This window comes from Alexandromys fortis, unplaced genomic scaffold (assembly GCF_014885135.2).
Source record: "Alexandromys fortis isolate MF-2015 unplaced genomic scaffold, M_Fortis_MF-2015_v1.1 scaffold_9, whole genome shotgun sequence".
Classification (NCBI taxonomy): Eukaryota; Metazoa; Chordata; class Mammalia; order Rodentia; family Cricetidae; genus Alexandromys; species Alexandromys fortis.
This window is the reverse complement of record NW_026067892.1, coordinates 12742330-12765398: the sequence shown is the minus strand read 5'-3', so window position 1 is coordinate 12765398 and position 23069 is coordinate 12742330. Positions and strand designations below refer to the sequence as shown.

At 47.7% G+C, this 23069-nt stretch overlaps 2 protein-coding genes across 6 annotated transcripts in view; one reads left to right on the top strand and one right to left on the bottom strand.

The window, feature by feature from the left end:
* The window catches only part of Cdk1 (cyclin dependent kinase 1), a 1182536-nt gene that overhangs the window by 1059835 nt on the left and 99632 nt on the right, over nt 1-23069 (bottom strand). The window lies entirely within an intron of this gene.
* Nucleotides 1-23069, top strand: part of Rhobtb1 (Rho related BTB domain containing 1) — a 110528-nt gene that overhangs the window by 35396 nt on the left and 52063 nt on the right. For 2 of the 5 annotated variants that reach the window (XM_050139402.1, XM_050139422.1), the window contains exon 3: nt 11024-11074. The gene's annotated coding sequence lies outside the window, so the exon portion shown is untranslated. Of the gene's footprint in view, nt 1-7729; nt 8475-8922; nt 9109-11023; nt 11075-16037; nt 16251-23069 lie in introns of those variants that run through there. The other 3 variants (XM_050139392.1, XM_050139411.1, XM_050139432.1) reach the window with 3 other exon arrangements.

Below are 23069 nucleotides of genomic sequence, written 5' to 3'. Positions count from 1 at the left end.
GTGTTTGCAATCCCGGCATGGGGAAGCAGAAACGGACAGATCCCTAGGGCTCACTGACCAACCAGCCTAGCCTATTCTAATGGATGAGCCCCAGGTCTTACTGAGAGTAGAAGACAAAGTAGACAGCTTCTGAAGACTGTCCCTGAGGCTGACCTCTGACCTCCACAGGCATGTGCACACAGACACACACACACACACGCATACTTGTGTACACAAGGGCACAGAAACACTAAGATACAGAGAGAGAGAGGGGGACAGACAGACAGACAGACAGAAAGACAGACAGACAGAAAACTATTGGCTTTCCTACCCATAGTGCTGTTTGAATGACTCTGGGCAGATATGAAAACCGAAAGGAAACCTTCCATGCCTTCTCCTCAAAACCCTAGGCTCCTTGGGACTGACCCTGTGACAGAAGTGTCCTGGCCCCTGGCTTCCTTGGCTCACATGCACAAGAGAAGAAATGCAAAGCTGATCCCGACATGCTTAACTGATCTTGTCACTCAGAGAGATGGCAGTTAACGGCTTGCCCACGAAAGGGAACCAACCAAGTGATAAACAGCCTGTGAAATAGTCAACACAAATCTCCTCGAAGCTAAGGAGAGACCCTGGTGTTGTCTGCCCAAACTGATGTTCACAAGTCCCAGGGAGGAAGACCGGCATTGGCTCACTTGTATTGGGGGCATGTTGGAAAGGCTTTGCACCAGTTAAAGACAAGCGTCAGGGCTTAGTCTTTCCCGGGCCGCGTTAGGTGTCCTTCAAGGGCACGGCGCTTCTTTGTGTACTCATTTTAAGGGAAATCTATTTAGAACTCGGTGTGATATATATCAAAGTACTTAATATTTGCTTACACATGGCCAACAAGCAGGCATGGAATTCGGGGTTAGCCAGGATGGTTTCCCTCTCACAGAAACAAGTCACTCGGCCTCTGGCAAACCTCACTTCTCAGTCTCTCATGTTGGAGACAGTGTACCTCAGGGCTGTCCTGAAGATCAAATGACCTATGCATTAAAGATGCTGAGTGAGCAAGCATGATACGAATACAGTCTGTAGGTGGAATTGCTTTTCTGAAGTGAGGGGTTTTTGTGCACATGTATGTACAGCGTCCTTACTTTTCCGGGTTCTGCATGGAGAACAGTTCACTTCTATGGGTGGAGAGACACACAGCGGCTGGAAGTCGGTAACAGAGCAAGACTCCTGGAGCTGGAGTTACAGGCGGTTGCAAGTCGGCTGACATGTGTGCTGGGAACTGAACTCAGGTTCTCTGCATGAGCAGTTGTGCGCTTTGAAGGACTGAGCCCCATCCACGGTGCTTTTAAATGGCCTCATGGGCCCATTTTCAAACTTGTAGATCTGTGTACGCCTTTACCTTTTACATCAGCATTCTTCCACTTGCCATTAGCAACTGTTCAGTAAGGAATCGTTCCTGCCTCCCTGCGGCTTTCAGAACACACACACACACACACACACATACACACACACACACACACACACACACGCACGCACGCACGCACGCACACACACCCTGAATAAAATCACATGGCCTTACATGGCCACTTAATGGATGGTCAACATGTAGTTTTCTTTTCCTTTTCTTCTCTCTTATTCCTTGTTCCTTTTAATGTGTGTTTAGGGTTTGGGCTTTTTTGTTTGTTTGTTTGTTTGCTTTTGGTTGTTTTCCTTGGTGGTGGTGGTGGTGGCTGTTTCAGCTGTGGCAGTGGCGGTGGTGGCAGTGGCGGTAACACAGGTGGTGGTGCTGGGGTTGATGCTTCTTTGGTGAAGATAAGCAGATACTATGTCTAGCAGTCGGGCAACAACGCTTTAAACATGCCACGTCACAGAAATGATAGTTATTTTTAATTAGGTAAGACTGTAGAATAACTCTAACATATGTTGCATTATTGACAAGGAACGTACACATAAATTTGTCCCTGAAATAAACGTCCTTTTCAGATGCAAAACTGTCAAAAGAGGCTGTTCGTTGGTTCCCGGTCGCTCAGACCCGAAGAAAAAAAAAATCACACAGAAATCTGTATCATTCGCAAAATTGTTTGGCCAATAGCTTAAGCGTATTCTAGCTCTTATGGCGTAAATTAACCCATGTTTATGCATTCGGTTTAGTTCCCCCCCCCTCCCGCCTAGCTCTATCCTGCCTTAAAACAGGCCAAAGTGGCTTTTTTATTCATTAGCCAATAAAAGCGACACATACACAGAAGGACTTCCCACATCACAGAACATTTTTTCCAAGCCAGAACCATATTGTTAACTGTAAAAAGCTGATGACACACACGGGGACTCAGATCTTTTCCAGTCTCCACTTCCCTAAGGGAACAAAGGGCAGCCGCCTCCTGCCTCTTGAGCATGCGGGAGCTAAGTCGGGAGGAGCTCTCTTGGCACAAGAGACTTTTGACTAGAAGAAAAATGTAGTTAGGACTTCCGGGCTTACAAAATCACATATTTTAACAAACTCATCCAACGCCAACAGGAAACCTAAAAAGCAATGCATAGAGAAAGGAGATCATGCTAACCTCCACGCATTCCGCAGTATGTTGTGCGGACTCAGTCTTGACAGGTTTCATTCACTGATACCTAGAAAAATAGAAATTGTGCTGTGAATTTTATCCCCCCCCCAAAAAAAGCAATAAGAAGTACAGAACCTTTAATACAACCTTTAAGTGGGTACCCACTCAGATCCCACGACCAGATCTACTAGCTCAGCCTGAGTATTCATCTGTATCTTTTTCTACAGTTATCTTTTAAAATATGAGCTTGTCCACCCAACCGCCTTAGCATGGGATGGAATGCATACAGCTCTACAGAGTTGCTGATGCTGTCCACCTGCAGCCCTTACAAAAACAGGGTAGCTGACTATGTCTGCCACAAACCAGCGAAGCTCTAGTGTCCTCCAGACACATGGCAGAGAGCAGGAAGAGCTGGGGACCTCTGCGTTGCAGGGTTGACTTGAAAAACACAGCCAGTTCATTTACAACAGCTGGGTCGCTAGCAACCAAGGGTTCTTATTCTTATTCAAGCGAGTGTAGCTTCAAACAAAACCTTCCCATGGTGCGGGAGACAAAAACAATTGTTTCCTATGGCAGATATATCAACCACACAAAAGTTGGGAAAATGGCTCCGAGACAGGAAGCTGGGAAATACCTGGCCTGGCTAGAGCGACTGGTAGATATGTTGTGGCTCCAACATCTGGATTCTGGGTGAAAGGGTATCTGCAGAACGGGGTCCCAAGAGCTCGTTTTCTTTTTGGACCATCCACACACAGCATTATGGGAGCACACAGACACACATCCCTGTCTCCTGTCACTAACCAAAGACCAGGCCTGTGGATGGAGCAACTCGGATCAACCCAACGACTTCTGAAAGCCTGGCAGCCAGGGTCATTTAGATAAAGCTGCTTATAAAGGCTTATGACATCCAGGGCCCTGTCTTACCCTGGCTCTAGAGCCGGGAGCAGTTCCTTAGAGTCACCCACTCAGTGAAGGCAGCCTGTTAGTCCGTGTGCCTCCAGCCACTTCATTTCTTAGGTGCCACAAAGTTCTTGACCACTGCCACAACAGCGGTGTCAACCTAGCAATCTCCCCCAACAACTGTTTCTCGATAAACCTTTTGACCAAATGCAGCTGTTCTTTAAAAACAGGCACATTGGCCGGCTTACTTTCTCCCGTGCCTTTGACCCTGTAAGCGCTTATCTGAAATGACTCCCTAGCACCTGCCACGCATTGCCCAGGCAGTCTTCCATACTACCAACCTGGCGTAGATCTAGAATTCTAGACTGATGGGTGGGCGGTGGGAGCTTGCACGCCCCAGTGGTCCAAGCTGCCCACAGCTATGCATCGATCACTGGAGGGGACCATTTGCGCCTGCGCGGGAGGGAGGGGCGTTGGCGCCTCTGGCCGTCCGTTACAGACCGCTAAAATGAGGACTTAACACTACATAACTGAGAAAGCCCTCTCGATGGGAATTTTATGTGAGTAATTTCCCACATCCACGGATATACTGGCAAAAGATCTGAGCAATAGAAGCCCTGAGCACTTGCAATTGAGTTGATGATAGAGTTTTCCTGAAGAGGGGGGATTGCATATTTAAGTTGCAATTTGAAAATTATGACCCTAGAATATTTTTCTATTTAATTCAGCAATGCGGACCTGGAGGGTTGGCTCAGCAGCTGGGAATCCTGCAGCTCTTGCAGAGGACTGGAGTTCAGCTCCCAGAACCCACTGGTGGGCAGCTCTCAATCACCTTCAAACTCCAGCTCCAGAGATCTGATGCCCTCTTCTGACTTCTGCAGGCACCTGCACTCATATGCGCACACCCCTAGGCAGCCATGCATAAGGACACACACTTAAACATAAAAATAGATATTAAAATATAAAAATTAAGAATACTCAACAAAAGAAAGATAACCCACCTATATAAAGTAACTAAAGACATAAACATCTCTTTTGGCAATAAGAGGATAAGTGTGGTCAGTTTGTAGGGAAATGCAAATGAAAACCCAATGAGGTCTTTTCTCAACAGTAATTGTGTAACACACACACACACACACACACATAAAAGTGATGATACCAACCACTACTGGTGGGAATGCAGAACATACAGACATTCTGAAAATAAAGTCTGACAGCTTATTTAGTATTTAATTCAGGACTTGGCATTCTTTAAGCATTCCTCTCAAAGAAAAAAATATCCACACAAAAACTTGTGTACAAACGTTTATGGAAGTGTTTTCTCATTGTAGCAAAATGTTGAAAGAACTTAAATGCCATTCCATGGGTGAATGAGCACACCCTAGAATGCCCATATAATAGACCCTCAGTCAGTAATGAAATGGAATGAATTATTGATGCAGACGACACCCTGGCTGGACCTCGAAGGCAGTGTATGCAGTGAAAAATTCAGTCTAAAAATATCACACATTAATGTGCCAAATAGTATGTCTCATAGTGGTAAAAATCTAGAAATGGGAGGAAGATTAATGGTCGCAGGGGAATCGTGAATGCCGAAGGGTCGGTAGCAAGTGGTTTTATTGGTAATTAAATAACACTTAGATATGCAAATTGTGCTGTTTAAATTTTTAATTTATTATTATTGTGTTGTGTGTGCAAAAACACGCATGTGTGAGATGGCTGATCTAGAATGTTTTTGATTGTTGGTGTTGGTTGTTGGGAGGTGTTTTATTTTACTTTTGGGGAAGTTTTTTGTTTTGGTTTGGTTTTTAGTTTTTTGTTGTTGTTCTTTTGGCTTGGGATTTTTTGGGGGATGGGGAAGCAATAGCATTGGTAGAATACCTACCATAAAAATTCTAACATCACTTTTGGGCAGTAAAATACATATAGGGAGAAAAAATGTTGGCTAATTTCCACTGAGGCCCCAATTTTTGTTATGCGTGGTGAACGGTGTTGATCGTGTAAGTGAACAATAGTTTTTACTAGAAAACTGGGTCATCTGTGGGCTGGTGTGGTGATATTTTGTTTGGGCTTTAACAAATAAAGGCCTGCAGGTCAGAGAAGCACAGTAGCCAACCACTCGTTCTTACCTCTACCAAATCCTCAGACCAAAAGGGCAATCTTATTCCTAGGAATCCTCAGACTGAATGCGTTGCTCTCCTGTCCCTCCTGTTTTATATTCCTCTCTCTACCAGCTGATCACTTCCTGTCTCCACCTCCCTAGTGCTGGGATTAAAGGTGTGATGCACCACAGCTTGGCTCTGTTTCTCTTCTAGACAGATGCAACACAGTGTATCCCTGGGCGGCCTTGAAACTCACCCGGAGATCTGTCTGCCTCTATCTCCCAAGTACTGGGATTAACGGTGTATGCTACCATTGCCTGCCCTCCATGGCTAACTAGTGTGGCTAGCTCCACACTCTGATCTTCAGGAAAGCTTTATTTGTTAAAGCACAAACAAAAGACCTCCGCAGGCTGGAGCACAGACAAGGCCTCGCATGGTGCTGCACGCTGTCTGCTTTGTTCCTCTTCTCTCCTTCCTGTTGGTAGACACAGCACGTGCAGCATGCCCAGTCCTCCACCTTCACGAGTCGGAAGTTGTGTGTGTAAAGTTTGGGGCTGTGTGGGCCCTGGATGTAGATGGCAGTGTCTTTTTGAGATCCTCGCCTTCGCTTGGGAAAAACAAACAAACAAACAAAAAAAACAAAACATTTTTTTCTTCCGCTGCATCTGAAGTCACAGTTACTAACAATGCATTTCCTGGGACTTCCTCCAATCATTTCCCCTCAGGTTCAGGTACTCTGTGAAGCTCATTTCAAAATGGCTAGTCGCCATTCCGGACCTTTACAGGGATGGCGCTTTGGGAGTTCAGGAAGAGGGCAGGCAGAAGAATCCCAAGAGCAGGCATAGTACTGGCCTGATGCGTCAGAAAAGCATTCTCACTTATCCTTTGGATTATTTGCGTCCATGTGCAGGTGTGTGCACATGCTCACGTGGATGGGGGTAATGGGTGGTACATAGCTGTGCTCTTATTGTGGAGTTCAGAGGACAACCTTGGGGTTGTTCCATAGGAGCTGCCCCTCCCCCTATTTGAGGCAAGGTCTCTCCCTGGGTCTAGGGGCTGCTGAATCAGCCAGGCTTTTGGTGTCAGTGAGCCCCAGGCGCTCACTGACGTGGGAAATCACAAGGACGTACCATGACGCCGGGCCATTTTGAGTGTGCATTGAAGATAAACTTGGGTTCTCATGCTCGTGTGGCCGGCACGATCTTACCACGCTCATCTTTTTTGATGTATGACTGAGGAAGTGAAAGACACCGCAGAGGACCGGATGTTACAATGAAAGTTAGTGATAAGGCCAGCCCTGAATGAACCAGGCACAAATGTCAGCACCTAACAACATGAACAATTTACATTGCCTTTGCCTCGGTTACCCCATCTTGTAAAATGGTTCTGACAGCAAAAGCAGAGGGCCTCCTCCGCTGTGGTGATCTGATGAGAAAAGAAAGGTATTTGAAGCCATTCTCCACTTCACTCAGGGGCCAGGATACATACTGCTTTCCATTTCTCAGTTACTGTGACTTGCCATGAAGTCGAACTTCTTGCTAATAGCGACAGGTTCAATTAACTTTCCCTGAGAAATACATTAATGGAGAGAATGCCTACTTATTCTTCCAACATGGCGTCCTTTTAAAACAGAGCGAGAGACATCTCTTCCTTGCCAGGCAAATGACTGCATACCTTCATGGGTCCACCTTAAACTTCTCCACTACCAGCCTTCCTTCTTTCTCTTCCTAGTATCAAAAAGTTGTGTTCTTGATGACCCCATTCCCAGCAGCAATGCATTAAGGATTGCCTAGATTACACAGGTTGTCCACACTACTTTTTTCTTGTGAAAACATTCCATTAACCCAGCCATGCTGGTGGTACAAATCTGCAGTCACTGTGCCTGGGAGGCTGAGGCAGAAGAGTCAGGAGTTCAAGGCCAGTCTTGGCAACATAGGGAGTATGAGATCAGTTACCTTACAGGAGACCCTGACTCTAAGAGGGAGGCAGGGAATTACCAAAGGGGCAGGAATTCATTCAGGACTTGCAGGGAGGAAGAGAGATCCATCTAAGGAAACCAACGGTGTTTTCCTGAAAGGTGGGAGGGGGGTGTTAAGACTAGAGAGGTTTGTCTGTTGTTCTTTCTTTAGGGGAGACTTGGAGACAACCGCCCTTACATTAAAATGGACCCTTCCCACCCTCCCGAAATCTTGCCAGTGTCTTACCCAAGAGCTGGTGGAGGCCAAGGTTGTTGCAGTGGTCATCTCTGTGTCTGCCTTGGCGCTCAGCCGTTACAAGGGTTTATAAACATAACACATGCCTAGCTGAAGGCATTCACACCCTAATCCCCCAGCTGTCTTTTTGCAGGGCCAGAGTGAGCGGATTACACAGTTGAGCCCAACAGGCAGTTGAGAAGTCGGACTGAAAGTTCCCTGTGGGCAGGAGCCAAATGAGTTGTGTCCACGGTCACCTCTTTAGAGCATGGCAGGTTGCCGGCTATCCCTAGGCACGTAGGCAGTTCTTGTGTGTCTACATGAAAAATAGACATGAGTCTGCCCTCGGAACTCACAATCAGCTTCAAAGTCCCAGAATGTCCCTGAGAGAAGGGCTGGCTGGCTGGCTTCAGTTTCATCCCTGTCGACCCTAGAGAGGCGGATGTCAGTTTCCCCAGCCTCTAAAAAAGGAACTATAAAGAGACTGGTTTCTGGGGTCTGGAGTAACAGGGCGGTCCCCACCCTCACCCCCATTCCCCGCTCGCGCGCCTCCTGCAGGGACCCCTCAAGCCCGGTGGAGGGGAAGGTGACCAGGAGGGGGAGAGCCAGCCCGCACGTGCAGCGCCCAGGGGAGGAGGCTGGGCCAGCGCAGCGCTTAGTCAGCAGCTGGGCTCGGTTTTGAAACAAAAGCCAATGTCCTCCCTCGGAGTCTGCGGCCGGTCAGTTCCTAGGGGGAAGAAAGCTATGCTGCCCAGCCGGTTAGTGGCCCAACTTACTTTTCCTGAGCCCGGGACTGAGGGCCAGCGGATGTTCGGGAGTGGGTGGGATGCTGCGGGGAGGGGGGCGCGGGGACAGCTCGCACACACCCTGCCCTGCTCCGGTGTCCGCTTGGCCCGAGGCCGGGTTCTCGGGGGTACCAGGCACACGTTGGTCCGGGCCAAGCACCCCGGAGCTCAGGCCCCTCCGGTGTGCGTGCAGCCGAGGCACCTTCGCCACCTCGCGTCCCACAGCTCAGACACACCAGGCCCTGGTTTCATGAATGAAATCCAATCGTGTGGTTATAAATAGCCGCCAAGGCTGCTCACGTCACGGCGGAGAGAGGGAGCGATCGGAGGCCGCCACCGCGTTGCTCGCTCCGTGCCGGGGCTCAGGGTTCCGCCCGGTGCTCCGCCTGGCCGGGGACGGGGGCGGGAGGAGGACAGGGCTGGAGGCGACAGAGCCCCGTGGCCTGGGCCAGGACGCGGACGCAGCCGGGCGCGGCTGTGCCATGCTGCCTTTGTGCCACGCCGGGCGGGTGGCGCGCGGCGCGCAGGGTCCCCGCGTCCCCGCGAGCACGCGCGGTGGGGGCCGCTGCTGAGCGGCGGAGGGAGCCGGGTCTCGCTCGGCTGCAGGGTAGGTGGCTGTGTCGTGCAGAGCCCCAATGTGTGCAGAGCCCTAGCTCCCGATCGCCCCGCGGGTGGCAGGTGGGGACCCCGGCGACGTTTGCGGGAGCGAGCTGATGGGAGGCAGGGGACAGTCCCCTCCCAGGCGCGTGAGCTGAAGAGATACCCGCCCCAGCCGCACCCCTAACTTGTAGCTGCTGAGAACACGTACAACAGGCACCTTAGGAGGCCGGCTGCACCAGGGCGGGTGCTGCCGCGCCCCCGGGAAAGCGCCTTTTCCTCGAAGGACCGTGGCAGGGAACCCGGGACCCGAGAAGCGAGGTGCTCTGATCCCCGCCAGGAGCGGTGCGTTTGGATCCACGGCAACGCCCCCGCCCTCCCCCCACACCAAGCCCTGTGTCTAGGGAGTCGGTTGTGAGTTGCTGTGACAACCGGTACACGTTGCCTGTGAGGGGCTTGCACACACCTGAACTTGTGTGTGGGCTTCAGCTTACTGGGTTAACAGCCAGGTATAGGGGAAGATGTGCAGAAGAGATCCACACCCACCCATCCACACCCCCTCCCACCAAATAAGAAAAAACAAGCGGAAGGAAGGCAAGGCTGTGTAAAAATATATCATTCGATCCCGCTGTTGGCCGTGCGGTTTCCATCCCGTATCAAACTACTCAACGGAGGAGCAAAGTCAATATTTAGACTTGGACAAGCCAGAAAGTTAGGAGGGAGCGCCAAGCACAGGGTTTTGACTTGGCTTTGCACGTCAGCACACAAGCTGTGCCTTTGGAGCTGACTGCGCTCAAGGGTGGGGGTGGGGGTGCATGAAAGTTGATGCAGACACACCCGCACAGAAAGCCGGGGCACTCTAGAAAGTAGCGAGCAGAGGAGCCATCCTGACTTTGAGCCTTCCTGGCCTGTGCTTTTAGGGGGAGCTGCTGAGCTTTTCTAGGATACTTAGCGTGGGCTTTCGTTGGTTCTGGAGGTTCTCCACCCCGGGTGCTGGACTGCCTGCTATAAGAAACGTACAGGGGACGCAAAACTCTCCCAAGCGTCCAGAGACTTTGCCCTTTGCCAGGAGTGAATAGTAACCCATCAACAGGCTCCTAAATTCGCTTATAAACACTACTTTGAGACTTGATGTTGTGTTTCATCTTCAATGATCGTTTAGACACCTATGAGAGCTGGTGGTTCCCATAAGATAAACTCGAGCTTTTAGACTGTAAAGACCATCTGCATGTTGCTCCACAGGTGGAATGAGCAGTCGGTTATTATATTAAACAAGGTTCTCCCAGAGATACCTGGATCATATTTGAATGTTAATGGGGGTATGGCTTTGACCCATTCCATCCCAGGGCGAAAGGCTTTGGACCACCATTGGGGGTGGGGAGTGTTATCAACAGTCTTTTAAGCTTGCCTGCTCTTAACCTTCCAAGATTGCGACGGCGGTGGGCATTTTAAGGCGCAGGGCTATGTGTAATAATCACAAAGAGGCACAGAAACACACAAACTAGTTGGTGTCATTGCATGAATTAATACTGCTACAAAAATAAGAGAAGATGGAAGAATTGCTTGCTTTGGGGATTAAGGTGATTTTAAAATGACATTTTTGAAGAAAAAAAAAAATCTCTTGCCCCTTCCTTGACTTCTGCGTCTGAAAAAGCCTGGGAGTTTTCACTGCACCTCCCATCGGTTTGCAGCTAAGTGCTCTTTCTGTACCATCCCCAAATGCTCAGGAATATACTTCTGTGGATGCTATAAAATGTTAGCATAGCTATTTCAGGATATACTTGACCTGAAGAAATGCCAGTGTACGCATGACATCAACCAAAATCGTGTGGATGCGGAGAGCGATACAGAGCGTGCTAAAAGCATGAATGCCATGGGCTCCTGGCAGCAGTGAGATTTCAACAGTGTCTCTTTGTGTCCTCTAGGTGAGTCCAGCTGCGTGCAGGGACTTCTGTTCTTCACCTCCAGCGAGCCAGGTCAGTATCTTTGTGTACACTCACAGACACCGATGGATGGTGTAGCCTGTGGGCCTGAATGTGTGTTTTAGAACAGGTCTCTCAATCGTGTCTCTTGAAGGAGCTGGGTTTTTGCCGTTTCCATCGTTTATTGGAACCAATGCGAGTTCGTTGTTGGTTGAAACTATTCTATTTTCTCTGTGAGGAAAATGACGCTAACTGGACCTTGTGCCCCTCGCTCCTTTCTGTTTGTTTGTTTGTTTGTTTCACTTGATGACCAAATTGGTGCAAGGCAGGGCAGCTGAGGATCCTGGGAATCCAGGCGTCAGTAATGGAGAAGACTCAACTTCATCTTAGCCTTCAGGACATAGAAGAAAATTTAACAGCGTAGTAGTGGACATTTGTTGACTATGAGTGAAGATTTGTGTAGTGTTTGGTTCTGTACGTTTATGTTTTTATTCTACATATATGCATATGTTCATATAAATGAACAAACATCATATTTATGTCCTCAAATATATATACATACATGTAACATATGCATATATAATCCTATGGTATGCAACCACTTTTGATTAATTTTTAGAATTTTATTTTACTCTAAAACATAAACTCCTATTTGAAAAATTCTTCTTCAGCAGGGAGGCTGAGGCCAAGTGAGGTTAAATGATTGTTTATAACTCAGTAACTACAGATCACCCAGTAACACTCAACGGTGCAGCTGTCGCTATAGAATAGATTCCAGTCTCTTAAGTTAAAGTAGGGTTTCCCAGCATAGATCTGTTAACGATAAGAACTTCTATCATGGGAGGTGGGTAGTTTCTGACTCTTGAGAAGTTTCCAAGCAGATTTAAGAGGCAAGACATTAGGCACTCCCATATGAAAAACGGGAGAATAAATCGTGGCTGTGCAAATCCAAAGGCTGATTGGAGTGGGGAGATGGGGGAGTCCATAAAACTTTCATGAGAAATTCAGTATTTTCTGTTCTGTAAGGTTACTTTGAATTCCAGGTACCAAGTTTTCATGTACAGAGTTGATAAATGAGCTTTTGGGAATAGGCAGGACATGTAATTTCAAACCATCAGAGACTGTACAGTTATCTGGAGCCATGGAGTTACAGGACCCTGGAGGCAGAGACACTGTTTCTTACTTCTTACATTGTATCACAGCCTCAAAGCCTTAGGTCCACAGAACATCCTTGATAAAGCACTACCACTTGACATAATACTAAGCCTCAAAGTAGAGTAGCCCTTCAAGAACTCCGTGTGCCTGAAATGGTCTACTTACAGCAGATAGGTTTGGATATATAGTAGCTAAACCCCAGCCAAAGTTCTGAAAAGAGCCAGGATCTAAAGTTATGGACACTTTCAGTTTGTACCTGCATTGCCAGCCTTTCTTACCTCTATGTCCCTCCTCACTTTTTTTAAAGAATAATTTGTAACCGTTGTTAATCATTCTCTAAAAATTTTAAACACAAAGTCATCAACACTGAAGTAGGGAACAAGTTACTAAGGAGACCTCTAGGTGCCATCTTTTCTATGATGGCCTCAGCTCACCTGATAGCATTATAAGAGCACAGTTAGCTAAGGGGTGTTTTTGATCAATTAAAAGGTAGTTATATGCTGTTCTGTAAGAGCTTGATCTATAAAGGATGTTCTACCCTAGACCATTACAAGACAGATCATATTCCATTGTTTGAGTTAAGGAGCTCCCATTACAGGCCAGGACCTCACCATTAACTGATATATAGCTAGCTGTGATAAATGATATGCCATAAAAAATAATCAATGTGACAATCACAAATCTATAATTTATTTAAAAGTAGTCAAATTACATAATGTTGGAACCAAAAAGAAACTTAGAATTAGCATGCTATCTCGAATAATTGCTCAGTTAGCAGCCAGCTGTTTGTTTGCTTTCTTGGACATCAGCAGGCTTTGGTTACTATGTGTGGCTTGTCTCTTGTAAAATGGCTAGAAACCTTTGGAACATTGCTGGCTTCCCTTGGTAAACTGACAGAAGATAGAAAAACACCAGGCCTGGGAGATGGTGCAGTCTGTAAACTGCTTACTCTATATATGTGAGGCCCTTAATTGGATTCCCAGAACCTACCTTAAAAAAAAAAAAAAAAAGCTGAGCATGCTTGTAATTCCACTGCTGGAGAGGCAGGGACAGATGGATCCCTGGAGCTCGAAGGTCAGACAGCCTAGATCAGAAAATCTCAGCCTAGTGAAAGATGCTCCCTCGGGAGGCGGGGAACTGACAGTGTCTGGGGAACAAGAACAGGAGGCAGAGATGATGTAGCCTCCAAGTGTGCCTGTATGTATGTGCGCATGTGTACACACACACACACACTCCTCACCTCCTCTGTTGGTATTGTAATAATAGAAGGCCTCTGTTTAGCTTCCCATAAGTCGGTGATTTGAATCTGGTCTTTGTTCTTACCTTCTTTTTCCCACCAAGTTTCTCTCTCCATCAGCCTCACAACACTAACACAAAACTCGGAGAAGGAATTTGAAATCAGTTACAAATAGCTACGGAACAAAAACAAAAACAGAGGGCCAGGAGCGAGATCAAGTGTGGGAGTGTTGGATGGGGGGGAGAAAAAGAAAGCTTGGAGGCGGCAGGAGACACTGCTCATACAACGGTCAGAATGGCTACAAGAATGGTTATCTGGGAATTGTTCTAGCTGGGAAACCACATAAAGGCGGTGACTAACATAAAACCAGCCACTTCTCCCAGCCCCTTTGTTCCCTTAGGCACCTTAGGGCAGAACTTGGGAAATGGGCTAGTCAAGACCTGGGAAAAGAAGGGCGAGCATGGCCTTGGTCTTCCTAGATGTTCGTGGCGTTGCCTGTCTTCTAGCTCTGACTCAGACACGTCGGCACGAATGGGTGAATTGCCAGAAGGTCTAGACAGGGCAATTATGCTTCTTTACCCTGCTCTCGAGTTTATTTCTTGTGCAATGGCAAGGTCTCGGTGCGGATGGGTTGTGATCTCAGGCTCTGTCTGTCTGTGGAGAAATATTCTTTAACTTCTTAGCCATCCATAAGGTAAAAACCAGGTGGCTCCCGGCAATAACAACAGCTAGGGCTTCTTACATTCTTCCGAGACGCCACGCATTTGACTGCTCTGTGACTGGTATTCATTATTGATTCCAATTTTAGAGAAACAAAACAAAAGAGGAGAGAAGGACAGAGAGCTAAGAGGCCTTCAGTCAGGAGCTAATAGGGGGCAGAGCTTGGATTGATTGGACTTTAGTCTGAGCAAGGATTTGAATGCATTCTCGATGAACTCCTGAAAAGGAATGCTTTAACCTACTTCATTCCAGGTTGCTCTAGCAAGGGGAGAAACACAGGGATTAAATGGCACCATCTATGTGCGACAGAACTAACAAATGTATAATTTGAGCTACCTGAACATCTTGCCTATATGAATCTGCTGACTGCAGGTCATCCCTAATGTATGTTGATGGAAGTCTCAGACACAAACACTCAACTCAATGAGTGTTGAATCATGGAGCCAGGAAAGTCCTTATAAGGTCACTTGTTTCAGCCTCCCTCTGGTGACAAAGCCCTGGCTGGCACCAGGAAAGTGATGTAACTTGACCAACTCTCATAGCTAATAAGTGACTTGTCTTGAACTCAGCCCAGGTCTCCCCGTCCAACCCTGGGCTCCATCCCGTTACATAACACCATCTAGAAAGTGCCAAGGCTTCTGAACCCTCCAACTTTACCACCGTTCCAAATAGTGAGTCCAAAATACACACACGCCCTAAGTCATGTTCAGCAAAGAGTGATAAGTGGGTGCCAGCGGGATACTGATACGGCGGGCACCGGGAGCAGCCCCCCTTTTATCGGCTGAGATATCAACACAGAACGTTCCTTTTTCTCCTCATCAGAAGAGAACTCTCCGAGCTCTGATCCCATCCAGGCCGTCTCAGCTGAGCAACCCATCCGGGGCTTTGTAATTTTGTCTCGGCCCTGGCTGCTACTAGCTGGGTGCTTTGGGTGAAATATGTTTAGGCCTTCACTCTCCTTGCCCGAAAATGGCAAAGGTACAGCCTCGTCCTGCGGAGTATGAGGATGTGCTGAAATCACAGGTACAGACCACGTAGTGAGTGCTCACCAAGGTTAGCTGTCTTCTTGGCCTTCCTGGACTATCTCAACAGGAAGCCCTGTGACGTGTTTGGGCAGTCATATCCTTTGTCGCCAAGCTCACTGGTGCCGCTGTATGCTGATGTTACAAGAATAGTTGCCGTAACATTCCCTCTCTGTCATCTCTCGAGTAAAGTCAGAGAGAGTGTTCTCTCTCTCTCTGCTTCCCCCCTCCTTCCCCTCCCTCCCTCCCTCTCTCCTTCTTTCTCCCTGTCTCTTTCTCTCTGTCCCTCTCCCCTCTCCTTCTCTCTCCCCTGCCTCTCTCCTCTGACTCTCTCCTGCCTCCTTCTCCCTTTCTCCCCCACCTCTGTCTCCTGGTTCCCCTGCCACATCCAGAGCTGCGTTTCTTTCTCCTGTAGTCTTGGATCACCAGGGTCCCCATGCTTGGTTCACATAGGCATTGCATTTCCAAGCAGCTGCGATATTTCCAACCAAGTAACCAGGATATGTACCCAGAGACGGTCGTTGCCTGCAGAAAACTTCCGCTTTCAATTTAGAAGCATATCAGAGTTCCTGGCCTCCTTGGCAATTAGCGGTGCGTTGAGTATTATGGTCTGCTGTTTTGTTTCTCTGTGCCATGTGTTGCTGTTAGGTGACCAGATAGGAAAACATCACACTGCAATTCCGCCCTTTCCCCTCTGCGCTCGATAAGCCTGGCCAAAATGACACCTCTGGGAAGCCACTCAGCACACGCCTCTCCCCAGCTGCCACCTTGTCATGTGGTTCTTGCTGCTCGGCTCTGGACTTTTGGAGCCGCGTCTTGGCAACACATCCTGTCTGCCACACAGCAGAGGGAAGCTGCCGGGACTGTGTTTTACCTTTGCTCATACCTGTTTGCTCCTTCTGTATGAATAACTCAGCGGCCGCAAATGGACTTCTTTTCCCTGACGGTACAGCTACCGCTTAGTAGTTGACACGCGTGTGGGACAAGATGGGCGTGGCCACTGTGTGTTTCCCCAGTGCTGTGAAGCAGCTAAGCTGGGTCCTTGGGCTTTCCTATCACCAGTTACTGCGTTGTCCCTAAAGCTATTACTAATCAGGTGAGTTGAGCTTTGGTTTCAGTTCCAAACAAGGAGTTAATTACTCTTAAACCTGGGCCCCGGTTTTATGAATGTGCTTGAATGGAAATGAGAATTTCAGGGACTAGGTAGTCTGATTTCGAAGTTGGGCGGTAGGGCCTGGCGTCGGGGTTTCCGAACTAACGAGAGAGATTTGCAGGTATATACCTCAAGGAACCCATGCGCTTGACCTGGACAGGCTGTGGCTGAGCCCTCACCTATGTTTGTCTGCTTGAGTCTTAGACGTGGAAGAAGAGGAGACATTGGTGTGCTGGTACATCTCATGCATCAGCCATTCTCATCGCTGTGATTAAACTCCAGACAGGAGTAACCCAAGGGAGGAAGGGTTTATACACGCACACAGTTGAGGGGAAGGCGTTACACCTAGGGTGTGAGGCGGCTGATCGCATCGCCTCTGCAGTCAGGAGGGAGAGCGGGATGAAAGCTGGCGTTCAGCTCGCCTTCTCCATTTTATTTGGTCTGAGACCCCAGAGCAGAGGATGGTGCCATCCACGTTCAGTCAAACCTCGCTACGAACGTTCTCAGTCCTTTTGAAGACTTAGTATAGTTTATTTAATTGTAAGTTTATACAACTCTCTTTTTTAAACACTTAACACTGCTTTCAATGACTTGTCGAATTCTGCCGTTTTCTCTTGTGAGCTAGTGGGGGGCTGGCCCCAGAATATTGAGAGCTCCATGACCTCAACTTCAGCGATTCCTTGAATGGGTTACGCAGAGGGGCTTCCTCCCTACCTTTTTAGTCTTGGTTACAGATGTTACCGTGTGGGTGCTGGAAATCTGAGCTCAGGTCCTCACTTTATTAAAAGCATCTTGCCAGCCTACCCTGTATGCTTTGTACTGCCTAGCTTCTTCCCTGCCTCCCCGGGGTTGTGTATGTAAGATCCACCCATAAGGAACGTAGCAAGACTTCCTCCACTTTTAGCAGCGTAGAGTATTCCGTTGTAGGAATGGAGCTCAACTGATTATTGATGTATTCCGTCTCCATGTAATGGGTTATTTCCAGCAGCTGGTCCTTATGAACTGAAGTTTCAAGAACATTCTGGTATAGATAGTAGCATTATTCTAATCAAAACAAATCCCCCACGAATTCGAGCAGGCTTCAGATTGCTTCGCTGACTTCTGTCCAGCCACCCTCCCCTCCTTATACTGCATAGGCAAGGCCATTGGTTCCTTCTTGTGAAGGTGCCTTTACTTCCCTAGGTCCGGAGACCATGGCTTCTGTCGATCATAAATTGTCCTCCTGACTCTTGCATGCAGGCTTCCCAGCTGCCCCTCTCGTCGGAACATCTGCACTTATTCTAAAGGGTCATGATATCTGGCTCCACATCACTAAGCAGGGGGAGGGTGACAGACATTGTGGCGATGAAATCAAAGGCTGAGTTTGGCAGCCAGTCAGTAAGGCTCCTAGAGAGAGTTCAGGGAAGCGATTTCCTGGTGTGTACCAAACAAAGATCAACAGTGGACTCCCTTAGCTAGAAGTCCACCAGGCGCTCTGCCCCGACGTGACTTGGTCTGGAGAGAGGGCTGCTCTTCAGTTGGTCAGCCGGTGACCCCTGCTTTTAAGATATCATTTGGGGATATTTGTGGAGAGAGGAGAGGAGCGGTAAGGAAGAAAAATAGGGGAAAAAAAGAGTGAGTTTTTTTTTTCCCATCTGCTTGGGTCTGAGCACATCCTAACCCTAACTGGCATAAAGCAGTTTTCTCGGAGTTTAACTGCAGTTGATCAGCTGTACTGCATCTTCTGCAAATGTCTGTGCTGCAGAGAAATCGTCCTCCAACAGCTCTGGAGACTGTTTGCAGCGACCCATCTACAAAACACACTGGCCCCTCGTCATCTCAGCAACAGGGTTATTCATGGCTCCAAGTTGGAATCTCGCTCTCTCGGAGAAGCACTTTAGGGCCTGCTCTCTCTTTAAAGAACTGATCAGCATGGCCATTATTAACTCTCAACCAAGGTTTCCCAGGCTGTTCTTTGCCATAGCTCAGCCACACGGTAACTCTGGAAGGTGTCTGTAAAAAAAAGAGGCTCCAAGTATAACATATATGTAGAGTTTGTGGAAAAGTATCTCAGGATCCTAAGTGTGTATCAGGGCACATACACCCTTTTATACAACACAGCCACAGGACTTCCAGATAGACAGGTTGAGAGCCAGAACACCAGGCAGGCATGGACGTGGAGGCAGGAGATTCAAAAGTTGACGATCATCCTCAACTGCATGTCAGTTACAGACTAGCCTAGGTTATGTGTAACCTTTCACAAGAGCGAGTTGGGTGAGCTAGAAATTGAACGTGTTGCTAAAATACTTGTCATGTGAACATGAAGACTTGAGTTAAGATCTCCAGGATCCCCACAAAAAGCTGGGTCCCACAATGTCCGTATTGAGATGGGGGCAGGAGTGGACAGGCAGGTTCCTGGAACTCGCTGAACTAGCCAGTCTTCCAACTCTAAGTTTAATGAGAGACCCTGCCTCAAAATAGAAGATGGGAAGTGGCTGAGGAAGACCCTGGCCTCTAGCCTCTGTGTGTGCATATATGCACACACACATACATATATTACTCACAGAAGAATGTTAGAAATACAATTTTAAAAACCGACAAGAATGCCTTCAATACTGGCCTGTGCCTGTCACTCCACCATGCCTTCCAAGGGGTTGAAGTGCTTAAATCCCACAGCCAAGGTGAACCATTCAAGAGACCCTGACTCTTCATTTGACTGTCACCTCATCTGCGCTAACTAATGATGGTTTCAGGTGCAACTCTGTCACCCTTGGCTCTGAAAACTCACGGAAGTCACCCTTTCCAGTGCAATGATAGCGTATGAAATCTGTGTATGAACGTGCATCAGTATTTACATGCCCGGGACTTCAGAAACACAGACATGCGCACAGCATGCCAACTGGGCAATTCAGGGTTGCTTTCCTCTTAACGAATGCCAATTTCAGTCATATTGTGTAGCTGATCCATGCTCAGAAGAGTGTAACGGTGACTGATTTCCGCAGAGCGCATTCGCTTTCTAACTTCTTCAATGTGTTCATTTCTGTTAGCGTAAATATTTTCTTTGGATGCCCAAATTGTCAAAGCCAAGAATTTTTCCTCTTCTACTAGAAATAGAATTGCGTGTGTTTGTTCTGAGTGGCCTCGGCTGTCTTTTTATTTAGTTCAGTCTCTGTGTCTGTTAGTCAGCAGAAGATCATTTTGAGTTCTGGTTGGTTTTGGGTTCTTCTTTTTTATTTTTCCGTTTGAAAGCCTGTGTCAGAGGAAAACATGTTGGCTGCACTTTATGAGCATGCTTTTTTAAGCCACTTAGGCATCCTCAAAAGTCATTTTTAGGGATCCGGGGAGATGACTCAGAGGTTAGGAACACTTGCCACCTTTGTTTGCTTTTGCAGAGGACCTGAGTTCAATTCTCAACCCCAACATGGCAGTTTCACAACTGTCTATAACTCCAGCTCCAGGAGATCAGACATGCTCTTCTAGCCTCAAAAAGACCAGGCACACACAGACAAGACGCCCATATACATAAAAATTAAAATTAAAAATTAAAATAACCTTAATGCCTTTTTAGGGGCTTGGTGGGAAAGAGCATTTGCTGTGCACACGTGAGGACCTGAGTTCACATCCCAGGACCCCCATGTGAAGCTGAGCATGGCCACTTGTGCCTGTATCTCCAGCGCTGTGGCGCCAAAAACAGGAGTTACCTCTGGGATTGCTGGCCAGCAGCCTAGCCCCAGGTTCATCGAGACCCTGCGTAAAGGAAATAAGGGAGAGAATAATAAATAGATAATAACAATAACAATAATAAATAGATAATAGAGAATAATAAATAAATAGATAATAGAGAATAATAAATAAATAGATAGATAGAGAATAATAAATAAATACACACATACACACACACAAACCTTCCTCTGGCCTACACACCACACACACACACCACTAATAATAGTAATGGTTTTATAACTGGTTTGTGCCTATACAAACCAATATAAATTATATCAATATAATTAGCAATATGTGGTTACATTATATAGTCCTTATATTTTTAAAACCCAAAATACTTCTTTTATAAAACAATGCACACTGAACACGGTGGTCCACACCTTTAATGCTGGCACGGGTGGAGGCAGATGCAGGTGGATCTCTGGGAGTCCAAGGCCACAAGTGAACCCACACACACACACATGCATCATGCACATGGGAAGGAAAGACAAGAATGAGCCGTCGCTGCTTCACTCAGCAACAGTTGCTGCTGTGAGCTCACTGTTTACTTCCAGAATGTTCTCTGTGTTATTGTTACAATTGAAGAGGCCGATACTGCTTTCCAAGACGACAGGGACATCATTTCCACATTACTACTTTTTAAGTGGTCGTGTATGGAAATCGCCACTCACTAACGAGGCTGGGGCCCGAGGGAGGTCCATTAAGTTGGCAGCAGGTCTTCCATAATGGGTGGGAAGGGCAGGAAGCAAGCAGATGGCAATGGCTACTCCTGCAGGAGGGAGAGAGTATGTCCCAGGGAAAGACAGTGGGCCTCGTGCGCAGAGAAGCAGAGAGACACTCTTGGGGGGGGGGCTCCAAAAAAGAGGGAGCCCTAGAAACAAGCACTCTGAGGAGAAGGCTCTTGGAGTTTTGTTGTGAGACTCACACATGGTGAGGAGCGCTTCTCTCTACCACCCGTCTCTCGCCCGCCCATTACGGCAGCCATGCCAGCTCACTGGGATGGGGCTCCGTCAAGGGAAGGATGAGCCCCCTGCTTTTAGACTACGTCTCCTTGTGCATTTGATAGCGCTCTTGTCTGTGCTTCCAACTCACGCACGGCCCTGCCGTGTTCCCTGGGATATTTGCTTTTCCTCTCCACTCGCAGAAACACACCTTTATCAACAGCCTGAGATCAGGCTTCCCGCGTCTGAGGTGTGCATAAGTGATCCAAATACGTCACAAGCACATTCTAATTTAATCTCCAAACAGCCTCTTGAGTGGGGGCTATCCCCAGTTTATGGAGGAAATGGAGGCTTGGCTTAAGAAATATGCCCATACTGTCTGTAGTGGCGAGTGCCTTTAGTTCCAGTTGAGAGGCAGATGCAGAGACAGGTGAGCTTGCTGTGAGTTCATGGCCAGTCAGAGCTACACAGCGAGACAGGTCTTGAAAGAAAGAAGTGAGGGCAGAGAGGAGAGGAAGAAAGAAAGAAAGAAAGAAAGAAAGAAAGAAAGAAAGAAAGAAAGAAAGAGTAAAGAAGGGAACTCCCCAAGATCACACAACAGACTCCCTTGTTAATTCTCTCCCCACTTGCTATTGATTGCTTTGTCTTGTGTGTGTGTGTGTGTTCATGCAGTGTAGCATATCATACATGTGTATATGTATATGTGTGGAACCCAGAAGATGACACTCGTTACCTTTTAAATCACCTTACTCAGGGTCTCACTGGACCTAAAGTTTGCAAACTCCACTACTGTGTCTGGCCAGCCAAGCCCCAGGGATTGCCTAGTGCTGGGATTATAGGCAGTCACCGCTGAACCCAGAGTTTTGGTGGGTGTCCATGATCCAACTCTCGCTGCATAGCCAATTCCTCGGCCCCTGACTTCTGCCATTCTTAATAAAGACACAATAGACACATTTTTTTTTGAAAGCACTGGACGTTTGTAGAGATACTTCCTCAGCTGGTTATTCCAGGAAGCAGTCCTTTCACGGCTAAGAGGTCAGGGGCGGTGGTTGTAAAACTTTCCCCTTGGATCTTTCATTAATTTTTTGATGACCAAAATACTTGGTTCATGGAATTGGCACTTTGGGCGGGTGGCAGGGGAGTTACTCTTTATGATGTCAAGTGTGCTAAACACACCTGAAGGAAGGTTGGCTGGTGCCTCTAGATCTGAAGATGCCCAGAATGCCTGTCCGCTCTGCTGTGCCAGACACTCCAGCCCCGCGCCTGCTCCCTTCAGTTTTCTCTCCCACTCTGGCGCTGATTGGCTATTATTTTTCAGCCCTCATGCTTCCATTACCACTGCGAGCTTTCCCTTGAACTCGTGGTTTTCTTCCTGGGCACTGTGTGCCCTTTGATTCACTGAGATTTGTTACCGCTTTGATGTCTCTGGTAGGAACTGCCCTTTCTTTGCTTTCCAAGTTGTCCTTCGGAGATAAGTTTCCTATACACACGATGTTATTGCCTGATTCAAACTGATCAGGTTGCCTGGCTGTTTTTCACGTCTCATGCCGCATCCCGGGCCCACCTGAAGCCCCCTCATCCGCCTCTCAGGGCTGGGGCTTGTCATTCGTGACTCTGCGCCTGGCTTCCTCTCCTCTCCTCTGGTCTATCTAGCTGCTCTCTGCATCCTCGGCTCCTCGGAACAAACACTACCTGGGAGATGTGCTTTGGCATCCAGCCCTTTCATTATCCGCCGCCCGGCCGCAGTTTTCAGTTCTGTGTGCAGAAGGGTTTCTGGTTCTGTCTGTGCCTCACAAGCCCAGCCGTGTTCTCTCTTCTGCTATTTAGTATACCACCCAAGTTTGGTCTTGGTTTTAACATGGAACCCCCTTGCGTCGTTCACAGGCTGCCTTTGCTTCTCTTGCTTCATGACCTGCATCACCTCATTTGCTGTTTGCTTACACGCATTTTAGCTTCATTGGTATTGGTCACAGCTTTAATTTTCTTTTCTCCTGTACTCTCTCATAGAATATCCGCTTTAGGGTTTGTAACAGGCCTCATGTGTCTTCTTCCATCCGAGAGAGAGAGAGAGAGAGAGAGAGAGAGAGAGAGAGAGAGAGAGAGAGAGAGAGAGAGAGAG